At 41.1% G+C, this 17545-nt stretch overlaps 2 non-coding genes across 2 annotated transcripts; one reads left to right on the forward strand and one right to left on the reverse strand.

Annotated features, from left to right (window-relative positions):
- Positions 1–8299: 8299 nt before the first annotated feature.
- Positions 8300–8406, reverse strand: LOC147925463 (small nucleolar RNA R71). The gene has a single exon (XR_015585529.1). It is a non-coding gene; the product is annotated as a small nucleolar RNA R71 (small nucleolar RNA).
- Positions 8407–16177: 7771 nt separating this feature from the next.
- Positions 16178–16284, forward strand: LOC147925464 (small nucleolar RNA R71). Its single transcript, XR_015585519.1, has one exon. It is a non-coding gene; the product is annotated as a small nucleolar RNA R71 (small nucleolar RNA).
- Positions 16285–17545: the final 1261 nt, after the last annotated feature.

The raw sequence follows: 17545 nt of genomic DNA on the forward strand, positions 1-17545 counted from the left end.
CGAACACGTACACGATCACCTGCTTTGAGTATACCTTCGAGCTGTTCATACTCGTCTTGTTTACTCGATCACCCCACCCGATCCTGTACTCGAATGCTTGCATCGAGTGCTTAGGTCGTGTGGTTCTTGTATATTTACTTTCTTTTGTTTATTTTAGGATTGTTAGATCAAACCCATTGATTGCTTGGCTTGACTTGCATAGTTCTGAACATATCTCATCTGCTAGCATAACAACCATATGGATTGATAACCCTTTGTACTACAACTGCATAGGGAATGGATACCCTGGGTGAAAATCCTATTATCAATTTGGCGCCGTTGCCATTTGGTTGAATTTAAATTTGCTACGTTTAAGATTTCAGCACTTGCTAGATCAAGTTCTATCTTACATTTTGGTTCGGTACTGACTTGTTTACCTACATGTTCATTTATTTAGCATTTCAGGTGAAACTCATGTTTTTATTGGTGGATGAATGAAATGTTATGATGATGAACAATGGTGAAAGCAAGGTGTTTCAATTCCCTTTATGCAGTTGTAGTATAAGAGGTGTCAATCCAATCTGAGTGTTTGTGAACAATCAAGATGTGCATATGAGTCTAAGTCAAGCCAGATGTAAAGGTTGTTTGTCACTAACAATCCTATGATGAAATGTAAAGTGCAGAAAGTAAAACTACAAGAGCTAGGAGCTAAATGCAAATGGAACAGAATGATTAGGACAATTATGAAGCTAAAAAAGAAATAGAAACTATGATAATGCAAGTATTGAACTAATGCAAGGTAAGTAATGAACAGGATACTAAATAAATGCAACAGAAATGCAACTAGAGTGAAACAGGACAAACACAAATCATAAACACAAGTTCTGGGTTGGAACTCGAGCAAGCACTCGATCGAGTGTAGATCGAGTGCAGGGTCGAGCTGGACAAATACGCAAAACAAAGCAACACAAGAAAAACAGAGCAATACCAAAACGAATCAAACAACGATCAAAAAACAGGATTCAAGCTAAGAAATCAATAAACAAGGAAGGTCTTGAGGAGGGATTCATGGGCTGGACTATGATTGAGGTCATCTAACTTGGTCAACAAATCTCAAACAACTTGAGCTAATCTCTAGACATATATTTCTAAGACATGTTTAATTCACTCTCATGGCAAGAAACAATCAAACTCATGCATCTCTAGACTTGTTCTCACAAAGTAAAGAATCTACACAAGCAATATGTCAAAAATCAAACAAGACTTCTAATCTCTTAGCAAGCCTAATGATAGTCTCTAGGTTTAGCCTTATCTATGCTCCTTAGACATTGGTGTGATGCTAAGAGGCTTGAAATCAGATCCTACCCTCTCAGATATAGGATCAGCATTAAGAACATCTAGCCCAAAAGAGATCTACAACAATCAAGCTTGACCAAATCAAGCAAACCTCAAACACAATCCAGCCTAACCCATCCTCAAGATCCTAAGCAACTACTCACAAGAACACATGATGAACAACCAAGTCATAAACCCAGATTATGCTGAAACTTGCATCATTAGAAAGATAAATCAAAGATCTACAATATTGAAGAAAGAACCAAACTCAAATTCTCAATATTAAGAAAGTTATGAAACCAACAATATTGAAGAATTTAGTCTTTTTGTCCTTTAAAAGAAGTACAAGATCTAAGAAAATAAAAGTGCAAAAGGAATAATCCCAAAAAGGTAAAAACTATGTTTTTGACTCTCTAAAAAGCTGGACCCTTTGGTGGCTGTAGGTACAAGCCCTTATATAGAAAAAGTAGTAGAAGCCCTAAAAACGCTAAAAGACAAAATAGCCAGGTGGCTCGACCAACTCGACCTGGTGCTCGGTCGAGTGACCGGTCGAGTTGGCTCCTCTTGTGCTCCTCCCACTCGGTCGAGTGTCTGGTCGAGTGGGCAGTCGAGTTGGACTCCGGACCTTGGTTCTTCAGCCTTAGCTCTCTTGCATGCTCCTTGGCTCTTCAGCCTTATGCATGAAAAGATGCAAATGCAATGCAACTAAACTCTAATTCAAGAACGGTCCTAAAGCTATGCAATAATGGTCAAAATGGATGGCAAAAGATGCAAAAGATGTGAATATATTAAGGGAAAACAGGGTAAAATATATGAACATCAACACCCCCAAACTTAGTCTTTGTTTGCCCTCAAGCAAATAAACAAGACATAAGAAGGTAGGTGAGGGTTGAAAGTGGGATCTCAGCTCCTAAAGCTTGCAAATAAACCAGCTAGAATCAATCTCCAAGTTACTAGTACTATGATGCAAGTTGAATGAGCTGTACTTAAAGACTTTAGACAAACCTGTCACAATCTTTACTGATTTGAGCCTTAGATGTCCACATGCATTCAAATCAACCATTTCCTTTAACATTCATTAATCAAGAACATGAATCAATTCTATGCAATGCTTAAACTCATTTGGCTTGGTAGTAAAAGGTTTAGAGACAATGATGGTCTCTTTTTAGAGTGGGGCTTATCAATATCAAGGTTCTCTCATAAAAATGGATTGAGCTTTAGAATAATGCTAAAGGTAAGAACACTTAGACACAAACAAGAACAAAACCTTGTCTACCCAAAGGCACCCAAAGTGTTTATCCTATCAATCTAAACCTAATTGATCCTAGTGCTACCCTTTAACTTCTTCTCTTCTCTTTCACCCTTTTCTCTTTTGATTTTAAAGTCTTAGGAGAGGTTTCTTATTTGATCTTTCTAGTGGAATAGGAGATTCTTACTTATTTGCTATGGTTTTCTTTTCTTCTTATTCTTAAGACATACAAGCATTTTGCTTTACTCTTCTTTTTCTTTCTTTCTTTTCTTTGACTGAAACCATCTTTAAACAATATCATACTTCCCATTCCTTCACTAGACTTTGATTTTACTTAAACACATTCCCCTCCTAAAGACTCTAACCTTTTCCTTCTCTTTTCCTCTTTTCTTTTCTTTCTTTTTCAAACAACCAAATCCCAAACTCAACAATGAAATCACCTAGTCCTATCTAGTTTGGAAAATGCAAACTAGAACTACACAAAGCATTATTCTTGTCAGTTCAAACCTAACACTTTCTACCAAGCTAAATCCCAAAATAGGCCTTACACACTCAAGAATAAACATGGCTTCAAAGAAGAGTTGGTTAAGGGTATTGGAAACTGATTTTAATGATTCAATCAGCTACTTGGATCAACAAGAGTGGTAAAAAGGAGAAAGATGATCTAAATATATATATGGTATCCATGAGTTTAAAGCAATGCACACATTGATATTTAACAGTCAATATTAAGTTCTTATAAGTAGAAAATGGTGTCAAATCACAACATGCTTCAATTTAGACCAAATGCAATGCAGGAATTCAAGGCTTGGTTCAATCTTATGGTTCTAACCACTCAACTAGCATCAAAGTACTATTAACTTGGGCATTGATCCTAGTCTAGTGAATAAAACAAGCTAACAAGGCAAAGCTCATCATAGATCCCTAATGCAAATATTATACAATCCTACATGAAACATGCTAAACAAGATCCTAATATGTAATGCGAACTACATGAACACTCTTTTTTTATAAAGCTTTTTGCAAAAAAATTCAAATTTTTAGGGGTTTTCTATGCCTTAGATGCTATGAAAATACTAACATGATGATGCTAAAAATTTGAAATAAGAACACAAAACATAATATCAAATGCTATCTCAAACCCTCCCCCAAACTTAAATCACACAGTCCTCTGTGTGAAAGAAATTTGTAAGAGGATTCAAGACCAAAAACAAAACACAATATCAAATGCAATGGTATTTACAAGGGAATGTGATTGTGGTACCTTAAGGATTGGAGAAGAAACTGTCTACATCCTCTTACATGCTGTCAAAAGTGTAGTTGGGGTCTTTTTGATGACTTGGAGGTGGAGATTGGGGTAGTTCGATGATGGTAATCGACCGGGACTCGGTCGAGTACGTGCTCGAGTGGGAGGGTCGAGCTGGACCGCGAGTCTCCTTTTCTTCTTCTAATTAAACTCCCTTGCTTCCTTGACCATGAAAACACCAAAACAAATATCAAAATAACAAAATCCTAATCATTATGTACAGGGATACCTTAGGGACTTCCTCCCTAGTGAGCTTGTTTAAAGTCACTAAGCTTGACTTTTAATGCCTTTTTAGGCTTGAGGAGCATCCTGGAGAAGCATTGTGCACTTCTCAGGTGTTTCCTTTTCTCCCAAATACTTCTTAACTCTCTGACCATTGACTGTGAACTCACTACATTCCTTGTTGAGAAGTGTGACAGCTCCAAATCGGAGGATCTCCTTTATCTCAAAAGGGCCTCCCCATCTACTTTTCAACTTCCTAGAGAATAACTTGAGTCTTGAATTGTAAAGCAAAGCTTGGTCTCCAGCCTGTAGGTCTTTGATGAGAATCTTCTTATCATGGAAGGCTTTAGTTCTTTCCTTGTAGATTTTGGAGTTTTCATAAGCTTCCAATCTGATCTCCTCAAGCTCATGCAATTCAAGGCTTCTCTTAGCTTGTGCTGTCTCTAGATCCAAGTTCAAAAGTTTGATTGCCCATAGGGATTTGTACTCAACTTCAACTGGGAGATGGCAAGACTTGCCATAGACCAGTTGGAATGGGGTTCTTCCTATAGGTGTCTTGAAAGTTGTTCTATAGGCCCAAAGTGTTTCATCAAGTTTACTAGACCAATCCTTTCTTGTTGCTCCTACTATTCTTGATAGAATGGCCTTGATTTGTTTGTTTTACACTTCAACTTGCCCACTTGTTTGAGGGTGGTAGGCTGTAGACACCTTGTGTTTAACTCCATACTTCCTTAGCATTCCTTCAAAGATCTTGTTGATGAAGTGTGTTCCTCCATCACTAATCACAGCCCTTGGAATTCCATACCTTGGGAAGATTATGGTCTTAAAAAGTTTAAGAACCACTTTGTGATCATTAGTAGGGCTGGCAATAGCCTCTACCCACTTGGAGACATAGCCCACTGCCACTAATATGTAGACATTCCCATTTGAAGGAGGATTAAAAGGCCCCATGAAATCAATTCCCCACACATCAAATATCTCAACTTCAAGAATTGGGTTTTGGGGCATCTCATTCCTTCTTGTGATATTTCCCATTCTTTGGCAAGCATCACACTTTGTGATGAACTTGTGAGTGTCCTTGAATAATGTAGGCCACCATAAACCAGCTTGTAGGACTTTCTAGGCTGTCTTGAAAGTTGCAATGCACCTCCTAAACAGCCCTAGCACTCCTTCAACTTCATTTTCTGCTATGCACCTCCTAAACAGCCCATCTGATCCCTTTTTGTATAAGTAGGGTTCATCCCAAAAGTATCCATTGATGTCCTTGAGGAGCTTTTTCTTCTTATAAGGGTTCATATCTGCTGGGATTTCTTCACACACCTTGTAATTGACTATGTCAGCATACCAAGGTAGATCTTCACTTTCAAGTGCCATCCACTCCTCCATCTCATCCTGCTCGATCGATTTCCCAAACATACTCGGCCGAGTGCTTGTTCGAGTAGGCGGTCGAGTTGGAGGCCGAGTTGTCCCAATTTGCATCAGTTTCTCCTCAGGCATTGAATCATCGATTGGAATCTCCTCCTCTATCCTCATTCTGGACAAATGATCAGCTACTCCATTCTCTATCCCTTTCTTATCAACTATTTCCATGTCAAACTCTTGGAGAAGCAAAATCCATCTCAACAACCTTGGTTTTGTGTCCTTCTTTGAGTAGATATGCCTCAAAGCAGCATGATCACTGTACACAATTACCTTGGACCCTACTAAGTAACTTCTGAATTTTTCAAAGGCAAAGACCACTGCTAGAAGCTCTTTCTCTGTTGTTGAATATCTTCCTTGAGTATAGTGGTAAGTATTCCCGCCTGTCACGTGGGTGACCCGGGTTCGATCCCCGGCAACAACGCCAAATTGAAACTCATGTTTTATTTTGGTGGATGAATGAAATGTTATGATGATGAACAATGGTGAAAGCAAGGTGTTTCAATTCCCCTTATGCAGTTGTAGTATAAGAGGTGTCAATCCAATCTGAGTGTTTGTGAACAATCAAGATGTGCATATGAGTCTAAGTCAAACGAGATGTAAAGGTTGTTTGTCACTAACAATCCTATGATGAAATGTAAAGTGCAGAAAGTAAAACTACAAGAACTAGGAGCTAAATGCAAATGGAACATAATGATTATGACAATTATGAAGCTAAAACACAAATAGAAACTATGATAATGCAAGTATTGAACTAATGCAAGGTAAGTAATGAACATGATACTAAATGAATGCAACAGAATTGCAACTAGAGTGAAACAGGACAAACACAAATCATAAACACAAGTTCTGGATTGGAACTCGAGCAACCACTCGATCGAGTGTAGATCGAGTGCAGGGTCGAGCTGGACAAATACGCAAAATATAGCAACACAAGAAAAACAGAGCAATACCAAAACGAATCAAACAACGATCAAACAACAAGATTTAAGCTAAGAAATCAATAAACAAGGAAGGTCTTGAGGAGGGATTCATGGGCTGGACTATGATTGAGGTCATCTAACTTGGTCAACAAATCTCAAACAACTTGAGCTAATCTCTAGACATATATTTCTAAGACATCTTTAATCCACTCTCATGGCAAGAAACAATCCAACTCATGCATCTCTAGACTTGTTCTCACAAAGTAAAGAATCTACACAAGCAGGCATTAAGCAATATGTCAAAAATCAAACAAGACTTCTAATCTCTTAGCAAGCCTAATGATAGTCTCCAGATCTAGCCTTATCTATGCTCCTTAGACATTGGTGTGATGCTAAGAGGCTTGAAATCAGATCCTACCCTCTCAGATATAGGATCAGCATTAAGAACATCTAGCCCAGAAGAGATCTAAAACAATCAAGCTTGACCAAATCAAACAAATCTCAAACACAACCCAGCCTAACCCATCCTCAAGATCCTAAGCAACTACTCACAAGAACACATGATGAACAACAAAGTCATTAACCCAGAAAATGCTGAAAGTTGCATCATTAGAAAGATAAATCAAAGATCTACAATATTGAAGAAAGAACCAAACTCAAATTCTCAATATTAAGAAAGTTATGAAATCTACAATATTGAAGAATTTGGTCTTTTTCTCCTTTAAAAGAAGTACAAGATCTAAGAAAATAAAAGTGCAAAAGGAATAATCCCAAAAAGGTAAAAACTAGGTTTTTGACTCTCTAAAAAGCTGGACCCTTTGGTGGCTGCAGGTACAAGCCCTTATATAGAAAAAGTAGTGGAAGCCCTAAAAATGCTAAAAGACAAAATAGCCAAGCGGCTCGACCAACTCGACATGGTGCTCGGTCGAGTGACCGGTCAAGTTGGTGCCTCTTGTGCTCCTCCCACTCGGTCGAGTCCCTCTCAGCACACGGTCGAGTGTCTGGTCGAGTGGGAAGTCGAGTTGGACTCCGGACCTTGGTTCTTCAGCATTAGCTCTCTTGCTTTCTCCTCATGGTTGCTTCACTTCTCCTCAGCATTGCTTCCACGCTCCTTAAGCTCCAAAATCACCTGTTTATGCATGAAAAAATGCAAATGCAATGCAACTAAATTCTAATGCAAGAACAGTCCTAAAGCTATGCAATAATGGTCAAAATGGATAGCAAAAGATGCAAAAGATGTGAATATATTAAGGGAAAACAGGGTAAAATATATGAACATCATTAGGTACAACCCGAGTATCCACCCGACCCGCCACTCGATCACCTGGATCGAGTTGACCTTCGTGTACTCACTCGGTCAACTAATTGTGCATGCAAACACGATCCAAGGGTAGCCGCAACTTGATTCCTTTAACCAACAACATCGATCGCCCAAGGTTACTCCATCCACAACAAGTTCAACAACCGCAACCAAACATAATTGAGGAGATAATGAACAATCAGAACGGTCCACCAGGAGATGCTCCGTCTACTCACACTCAAAGACATGGCATTGTGCCACCTACTGTCCAGAACAACAACTTTGAGATCAAGAGTAGTCTCATCCAGATGATACAGAGCAACAAGTTTCATGGATTGCCAATGGAAGACCCATTGGACCACTTGGATGAGTTTGATAGGCTCTGTAACCTAACGAAGATAAATGGAATCAGTGTAGATGGATTCAAACTCTGGCTTTTCCCTGTGTTTTCTTTAGGAGACAAAGCACACATCTGAGAGAAATCACTCCCCAAGGAATCCATCACCACATGGGAAGCATGCAAGAAGGCATTTCTAGCCAAATTCTTCTCCATCTCCAGAACTGCAAGGCTGCTAAATGATATCTCCAGCTTTTTTCAGAAGAGCAATGAGACGTTGAGTGAAGCTTGGGAACGTTTCAAGGGATACACAAACAGATGCCCTCATCATGGATTCAACAATGCTTCATTGCTAAGTACACTATACCGAGGTGTGGTCCCTAAGATACGGATGTTGCTGGACACCGCAAGCAATGGTAACTTCCTCAACAAGGATGTCGATGGTAACTTAGCTCAATTTGATGGCCATTACAATGAAGAATATGATCGCATTGTGCGATCTACTAGAGATGAAGATGCCAAGTACAAGAGGGACATGAAAGCCCTCAATGACAAGCTGGATAAACTCATGAACCAGCAGCAGCATGTCCATGCAATCTCAGAAGAAGAGCAGTTTTTGCACCAAGATGGGGAGAGTACTTGGTTGGCGGCAGTGAACCTCATCAATACTAAAGGAGGTCACAACGTACGGCACAATACCTACATCCCCAATAATCATTACCTCAGCCTAACCACTTCACACACTTCCTCATCCCTCGATTTGATCTCAATGATGCACCAAGTCCTATCAACTCAAAAAACCGATGTGGTACAAATCAATACACGATTCGATGACCTCGCAAGCCGTTTATCGACCAATTATCAGCAAATACACAACATGTTTGATGCTTTACGCTCTCGAGTTCAGCTGCTCACAGATAAATCAGCTTCAACTTCAACGAGTCAGGAGTCTGCGCTGGCGATAGCACTACGGAGTGGACGCCACTTACCACCTCAGGAGGCACCACCAACCATTCCTATAGACAGCAATGACTTAGATGGGGAGGATCTCCGTGAACCGCCCACTCCTACTCACCCACCAAATCATCCCATAAAGCAACCCGACCCTTTACCCGATCACACCACCCGGGCTGATGATATGGTGGATATTCCTGTAATCTCACCACCCACAGACAAACCGGGAGGAGAGAAACAGAAAGAGAGGCGATTCATCCCTCCACCTTACAAGCCACCCTTGCCATTTCCTGGACGGTTTCGCAAGGAACTTTTTGAGAAGTACAAGGCATTGTTCGAAAAACAGATGCAGGAACTCGAGCTCCGCATGCCTCTCATGGACGCTTTCACCTTGATACCCCCTTACCAGAAATTCCTAAAGGATGCGGTGATGGAACGGATCAAGCAAGTTCAAGGAATGGTCATACTCAATCACGAGTGCAGTGCTATAATCTAAAGGACTACTGCACCTAAGTAACTGAGCGATCCCGGGTCGTTCACATTACCTTGCTCGATTGGACCTTTGACTTTCAGAAGATGTCTCTACGACTTGGGGGCATCAGTCACCTTAATGCCTTTAACTATAGCTAAACGTCTTGGGTTCGAGAAATTCAAACCCACCGACATCCAACTAGTTTTGGCAGATCGAACTACAAGGTTGCCAAGTGGAGTGTTGGAAGACTTGTCGGTCAAGGTAGGATCAATAGAAGTTCCAACCGATTTCGTGGTTTTGGAAATGGACGTAGAACCAAGGGACCCGCTTATATTAGGACGACCATTTTAGCCACCGCAGGAGCAAAGATAGATGTGAGGAACGAGAAGATCGATCTAAAGCTCGGGGAAGACCTTACTATGCAGTTTGATATTGTAGAAACTATGAAAACGCCCACAATGGCAGGGCAAACCTTCTGAATAGAGGAACTAGAGAAACTGCGTGAGGAGGCGTTTGAGGAAGTAATAATCAAGGATTGTTTACAAACAGCGCTAACAAAAGATAGCAAGGAGGAATTCATACACCAAGAAACGAAAATCTATAAGGAATTGCTCGATACCTATCGGCAAGTCATCGAACCGGAGTTAAGTGAAGATACGAGGGAAGCTGAAAAGGAGAAGATGATGCTCAACAACCAAAGCATGAGCAACTCGGTATTCACCTCCTGTGTCATGTCGTGCAGCTTCTCAACACCAGGCCACCCGATCACCAGCCTGATCACCACCACGACCAATACACCGAGCAAGGATATCGAGCACCACTCCGAATCACACCTACAAGCGACGGATGATTGGTCCGAGTCAAAGGAGCCTAAAGTAGACCTCAAACCTCTCCCGTCTGGGCTAAGGTACGCTTTCTTGGGACCTAACTCAACTTATCCGGTTATTGTCAATTCTAGCCTGCCTGAAAAGAGCTTAAATTGCTCTGCACTTAGTTAAGAAATTATAGAGGGGCAATAGGCTACACTCTAGACGACATCAAGGGTATATCCCCTGATCTCTGCACCAACCGGATAAACCTAGAGGATGAATCGTATTCCAGTGTAGAACCTCAGCGTCAGCTAAACCCGAACATGAAGGAAGTGGTGAAAAGAAATTCTGAAGTTGCTCAATGATGGAGTTATCTAGCCCATCTCTGACAGTAATTGGGTGTCCCGAGTGCAATGCGTTCGGAAGAAAGGAGGAATCATTGTCGTCAAAAACGAGAAAGATGAGCTAATTCCCACGAGGACAATAACAGGCCATCGGATGTGTATTGACTATAGGAAGCTTAACGCAACCTCTAAGAAAGATCTCTTTCCTCCCCCTTTCATCGACCAGATGCTGGACAGGCTCGCTGAAACTTATCTTTTTTTAGAATGATGTTGGGGTGGTAATACTTATGCAATGAATGTATGCAAACCAGCAAACAGAGACATAAGCAATGATATGATCAAGTGGAAGAGGTTTCAGTTCTCTTATGTAGTTTTAGTATAAGAGATGTCAATCCATAAAGTGTGTGATGTGCATGCAATCAGAGTATGAACAGTAATCCAAGTTAAGCCAAGTATGAAAGTGGTTTTGGTAAAACAGTTTGATGAAAATAATATAAATGCAGAAAGTAAGATGCTTGAAATAGTAATTAAAATGCAAGTAAATAAAGTAAGCAATGATGAAATTAAACCAAGAGAAGTAAAAGTAGTAGATAAAACAGTATTTGAAATGGAACAGGAAATAAAGGAACAACCCGAAGGTGCTCGATCAAGCACTCGACCGTGTGACTGGTCAAGTGACTAAGTCAGTGGGTTTTGACGAAGAACAGATGCAATCTTAACAAACTTAAACTGAAACAAATGCAATGATACAGGCTAATATGCAATAAGTGAAACTAGTAACTTTCTTGTGTGTGTGTGAAATGGAATTTGAATGAATGATATGATGATGAACAATGGTGAACTGCTGCAAGAGTGTTGGATCCATAAAGTACTGAGGTGGGATGGGTGGGTAACTTGGATAGCCTGGAAATGCTACTGGAACTGGGAAGCCATGAGAAGTTCTGGGTTGGGACTCGGTCGAGTGCATCTGGGGTGCTCGGTCGAGTGGGTGCTCGAGTGAACCGGTCGAGTGGGTGCTTGAGTGAACCGGTCGAGTGCCTCACAAATGGTTGTTCTCGGCTACTTGCACTTATCTTCCTCTGAATTGGCTCGTACATTGAAGCTCTAGCTGGTTCCACAGGGTTCTCAGCTCTTGAAAGTGCTCTAGTTGAGCTACACCTCCTCAAAGGGCTAGATGGTGTTGGTGAAGAATTCCCACTCTTCAACTCAGCAATCTCCTTTTTTAAACCCTTGATTGACTTGGCCATATTGCACAGCTTCTTCTTTAGCTTCTCAAATTTCTTCCCATGCCATTTGTTCCACTTTTGTAGGAGTGTCAACCTCTTGCTAGTTTCTCTCACTCCTCTACTATCTCTTGGGTTAGGTTCATAATCCTCAAAGTAAAACTGCTCCTCCCCATCAATCATTTCTACATCTCCAGCTTCATCAACTCTAACTTGAGCTGTCCCATCAAAGAAGTGCTCCTCAGCTGGCCAAAAGTCAATGTTTTCTCCTCCTTGTATGGTAGTGAGCTGTTGATTGGGTACGACAAATTGTCTTTTCCCAATTGTTGGAAGCTCAAAGTTGAAAATGTGATTTCCTTGATGCAGCTCCTTAGCTAGTATGAGAGTGGAGGTGAGGTAGTTTGCATCTATCCATCTTGGCAAGACCTTCTCTCCTCTAAGTGGGACCTTAGCAGCTTGTAGTATTGGAGTAATGATGCCTCCAATGGTTAGGGCCCCTCTTGAACCTTTGTTTTGTAGCTTGCCTACCCACCTTCTCAAGTAGATCATGTGGTCAATGAGCACCATTGCAAGATCAATGCCTTCTTTGCTCCCAAGGATGATGCTTCCATCCCTTGCTTCAAGAATGATGCTATTAAGTGCCACATCAATCATCTTCAGCTCACCTGCATTCAAGTTTCCAGTTTCCTTCCTAGCAAAGAAGGTGTTTGCTAAGGCCTTGTGGAAGTACCTTAGGACTGGGCTCCTTATCTTGGAACTCTTGGTCTTTGAAGATGAATAAGTGACATTGTCACCAATGGTCTCCCAAATGGCATAGAGCTCTTCTCTTGGTATCTCCATGCTTCTCTCACTACCAACTTCAAAGCCCAAGATGTTAGCTATCTTCTTCAATGAAAGCTCATACTTCTTCCCCTTGATAGTGAAAGCAACATGACCAGGTCCAAACTCCTTGTCCTTCCTTGAATAGCAATGCATCTTGACTGTGGCTAGAAACTCACAGCTTTCTTCTTTATACCCCTCCATGCAAAGCCCCATAAACTTGGTTAGGCTGCACTTCTCAAAGAGATATTCTACATCTTCATCAATGTCTAGCTTTTCCATGGTTTCCTTGTGAGGGTATCTAGTCCCCAAGAACTGCATCCTCAAGAAGGCTTCATAAAGCTGCCTCTTAGTCAAACCACAAGATTCTGCTTCACCATCATCTTCTCCCTCTTCTTCTTCATCTTCTTCTTCACTCTCACTTTCAACCTCCTCTTGTTCAACTGCTGGCCTCTTCCCCTTAGACTTGTGTCTCCTTATGTGCTCCCTAAGAGGTAAATCCATCTCCTCTTCACTCTCAGTTCGCTCAGGGTCCTCCTCAGCTGACTGGTTTCTGACATTCGGTGCTTCACTTGACCGCCTACTCGGACCACCACTCGGTCGAGTGCCTGCTTGAGTGGTTGGTCGAGTGGTTCTTCCAGCTTCTCCTCTTGAAACAAGGCGAGCATCACGATGATCCAGGGAGCTTTCAGCCGCTTGTTGAGACTTCCTAGTAATTTTTGAAGACATTTTCGAATAGAACTGAAAGGAATAGACTCAAAGCTTAAAGTTAATAGGTTAGTGACCCAAAAACTAAAAGAGCTAAGCTTGAGCAAAAAGATGAACTTTGAGAGAGATTTTAAACTTGACTTTAACTTGTTTTAAGCAATGAGAGAGTGTGAGAGATACATGATCAAATCAAGCTCTATTTAAAGAAGCTAAGGGGACAAGGAGACAAGGTTGGAGCGTCCATACCATTCAAATTTGAAATGGGAATCTTTGACCTGCTTTTTGCTGCCACTCGACGCCACACTCGACTGCACGTGGTCGAGCTCTTTGACTAAATTTTGAAATTTCAAAAATTTTCTTCTTTTTCTCCCTCCACTCGATCATTAAAGAGAAATGGGAATCGACTGGGCCTTGGTTGCTTGTCAGCTCGGTCGAGTACCTCTCGTGGGCTGGTCGAGTGGGCTTGGGAGCCTACTTCCCCAAGTCCAAATCTCTCCATACCCATCTACACTTTCTTTGAAAAGTCTGTCCAACACAAACATAAAAGAAAACAAATCAAAATTACAAGGAAAATAAAGCATATGTACAATGATACCTTAGGGACTTCCTCCTTAGTGAGCTTGTTTAGAGTCACTAAGCTTGACTTTTGATGCCTTTTCAGGCTTGATTTAGATACCAAGGAGGTGATGAAATCCTCCCTTGCACTTCGTGATCACTGAGAAGTTGATTCTTGATCACTTCACCCTTAACACACAAACCATATTTCTTCTTAATTTTGAGCCTTGGTCTTGCCTTCCTCAAAGTCCTCTTGTTTAGCTTGACTTGGAGATCCTTCACCAATTCAGTCAGCTTTTGAACTGAACCCTTGACCTTTTCCATTGATTCCTCTTGTAAAGAGAGCTTAGCCCTTGGAGTTGCCACTTCACTTAAAACTTCATGACCTCCTTTGTCCTTGATAGTGAAAGGTTGATCATCAATGGTGGGTAGGTTGTTTGATTTATAGATGTTAAACTTCATGGTTATCCCCTCAGCAATGTTCAAGGTCACAAGACCTTCCTTAACATCTATAACAGGTCCAACAGTGGCTAAGAATGGCCTCCCTAGAATGATAGGATCTTCAGGCTTCTTATCCATCTCTAGAACCACAAAATCTGTATGAATTCTTGCCTTTTCTATCTTGACTGGAATATTTTCCAGCTTACCAACTACATCCTTGTTTGACCCATCAGCTAGGCATATGTGAAGGTTGGTGGACTTGAAGTCAGTGTGCCCAAGTTTTTGTGCTATAGAGTAGGGCATCACACTGATAGATGCTCCCAAGTCACATAAACACTGGTTGTAGTGAAGATAGCTAAGTGAGCAAGGCAGATAGAATGGACCTGGATCCTCAAGTTTAATTGGGATGATAACCCCTCCAAGGTCCTCAAGATCCTTCTCATCCTGAGCATGAGCCTTCTTCTTTGACAATTCAAGCAAAAAATCCTTATAGAGAGGATATGGATCATACAGTTCCAAGGCAGGTCCTCTCTCTTCTTCTTGGTAAGCAATGATAACCTCTTTTATGGCCATCACTTCCTTCTTCTCAATCACAACTTCTTCCTTCAAAGCTTGCACTTCCTCTTGTTGCAAAGCCATCATTTCTTTTTTCTCAATGATCTCCATTAGTTCCTTAAGCTTTTGTGCCTTGAAACGCCCTGGGAATGGTAGTAGAGGCTTGTAAGGAGGAAGAATGAACATAATGGGCTTATCAGCTTCGGAGACTTCAGCTCGATCAGTCACTCGATCACCCACTCGATCGTGTGTATGTTTGAGTGGTGGGTCGAGTTCACTGCCGGATTTAGTTTGCTTTACAAATACTTCACTCTGGGCTTCAACAAATGATGAATCCTCCCCAGCTTGGACTGCACTGTCCTCAGTGACAGTTTCCTCATAAACGTGAATGGCTTTGGCTGTGAACTCCCTTGGATTTTGAACAGCTTTTCCAGGGATTTGGGTGGGTTTGGGAGCTGAAATAGATGCTATATTGCTCTCCATATACTTCACTCTTGAGTTCAGACCTTCAAACTTCATATTGAGATCATTATACTGTGATGTTAACCTTTAATTCAACTCAACAAATTGTTTAGCCTCCTCAAGCTTTCCATTGGCTTGCCCAACCAACAATTGTTGCATCATAGCTCTTAAGTCTTGTTCCTGGCCTTGGTTAGTCTGAAACCCTGGTGGGGGACACAATTGGGGCTAGAACACCTGTTGTTGCTGCTTGGGTATATAGTTTTGTTGCTGCTTAGGTATATAGTTTTGTTGCTGTTGAGGTTGTTGAGGCTGTTGAGGGGGGTAGAATTGATTTTGTGGGTTAGCCACATTGTTACTCCTATAAGAGAGATTGTTATTCTTGAATCCTCCTTGGTTGTAACTTTTGAATCCTCCCTGGTTTTGCATGTAGCACAACTCAGCAAACTCCCTATCTCCTTCTTGGACTGGAGCTTCTTCTTCACAAATGAACTGGATGGTCTTTGATTGGCTTAGGAGAATCTTGTCAAGCTTCTCATTGACCATCTTTAAATCCTGCTTGTATCCTCTTGATCAGTGGAGGTGATCCTTATGGTTCTATCATAATCTTCATTATAATTACCATCTGATTGAGCAAGATTCTCTACCAACTCCCAGCCTTCTTCCACATTCTTGTTGAGAAAGTTTCCATTGGAGGCTGTATCAAGTAGCATTCTAATCTTGGGTAGAAATCCTCTGTACAAAGTGCTGAGCAAAGACTCATTACTGAATCCATGGTGGGGATACTGAGTTTGGAATCCTTTAAATCTCTCCCATGCCTCACAAAAACTTTCATTATTTCTCTGTGCAAAACCTGAGATTTCATTCCTCAACCTAGCAGTCCTTGCATTGGAGAAGAACTTGGCCAGAAAAGCTTTCTTGCATGCATCCCATGTGGTTATTGCTCCAGTAGGAAGAGTCTTCTCCCAGAGATGAGCTTTGTCTCCAAGGGAAAATGGGAATAGCCTTAACTTGAAGCCATCTTCACTCACTCCATTGATTTTTGTGAATCCACATATCCTGTCAAACTCATCAAGGTGATCTAGAGGATCCTCCATTGGCAACCCATGAAATTTGTTGGCTTGTATCATGGAGATCAATCCACTCTTGATTTCATAATTATTATTGGCAACTGCAGGAGGCACAATACCAGCTCTTTGGTTGTGTGTGTTAGGTGCATCCCCAGCACCAATGTTCCTTGCCTTTGGAGCTTGTTGATCTTGTTGCTCCATTAGCACTTGTTGTTCTTGTTCCTGATTGATTCTTGTTCTCTGCTGTCTCAGGTCCCTTAGTGGTCGGTTGATGTGATCAAGGAGTCTCTGAAGATTGTGATGACCCTTGGATCTTGTTTGCATCAACAGACTCGAGTACAGACTCGGACAGGCACTCGGTTAAGCGCAGGCTCGAGTGGATGGTCGAGTCGACTGGGAGGTAAGGTCTATTTGTATCCGGCTTCTGACTCGATCACAAACTCGAGCACTCACTCGGTCGAGTTGAAGGTCGAGTTGGTACCAGAAACTCAATCACAAACAAGCAGTAGAATAATCGAGATCAGTAGCGAACAAGGGGATAAAGGAACTTAATCTTAGAATAATATAGACCCTAATTGTAACAAATAAACACACAAATGGGCAACGTCGCCAAATTGAAACTAGTAACTTTCTTGTGTGTATGTGAAATGGAATTTGAATGAATGATATGATGATGAACAATGGTGAAAGCAGGGTGTTTCAATTCCCCTTATGCAATTGTAGTATAAGAGGTATCAATCCTAAATAAGTGAATGCAAGCAATCAGGGTGTGCAATACTTGTTTAAGTTAAGCAATCAGGGTGTGCAATACTTGTATTATAGAGGGTGTTTGTCACTAACAACCTATTGCAGAATGTAAAATACAGAATGTAAAAGCTGAATGGACAAGATACTAAATGTAATGGAACAGAATGATTATGGCAATAATGAAACTAGAACAGAGATCAAACTATAGTAATGCATGTAATGAACTAATGCAAGGAAAGTAATGAACAGGAAACTAAATGAATGCAACAGAAACGCAACTAGAATGAAATAAGAAACAAGAAAGGACATACACAAATCA

Source organism: Camelina sativa, chromosome 16 (genome assembly GCF_030686135.1).
Source record: "Camelina sativa cultivar CO46 ecotype springtype chromosome 16, ASM3068613v1".
Taxonomy (NCBI): Eukaryota; Viridiplantae; Streptophyta; class Magnoliopsida; order Brassicales; family Brassicaceae; genus Camelina; species Camelina sativa.